Raw genomic sequence first — 346 nt, 5'->3', positions numbered from 1 at the left:
GATCATCTATTGATAAACATTTTAGATGTAGCCAGGGGCGGATTGGCGAATTTTTTCGGCCCGGGAAATATGGATCAAACCGGCCCTGCACCGCAAATATGCACCCCCCCCCCCCCTAAAAAAAAAATGGTCATAATTTTACTCAAATTTCAAAATTTGTTTAGTTTCAGCACTAAATTAGTAAAATATATAATAGGTACCTATAATTTATTAAATGCTATAACAGTTTTGGGTTAGTCTGCAGATAACGTTAACATGTTCAGATTGTTCTAACTTGAACTTGAAGTTTGATCTTATTATATTTTATATTCTGAGCGGAGCAATGAATTTATTGAATTTACAAATG

This window comes from Acyrthosiphon pisum, chromosome X (assembly GCF_005508785.2).
Source record: "Acyrthosiphon pisum isolate AL4f chromosome X, pea_aphid_22Mar2018_4r6ur, whole genome shotgun sequence".
Lineage (NCBI taxonomy): Eukaryota > Metazoa > Arthropoda > Insecta > Hemiptera > Aphididae > Acyrthosiphon > Acyrthosiphon pisum.
The sequence above is the reverse complement of the archived record's forward strand: the minus strand, read 5'-3'. Positions refer to the sequence as shown.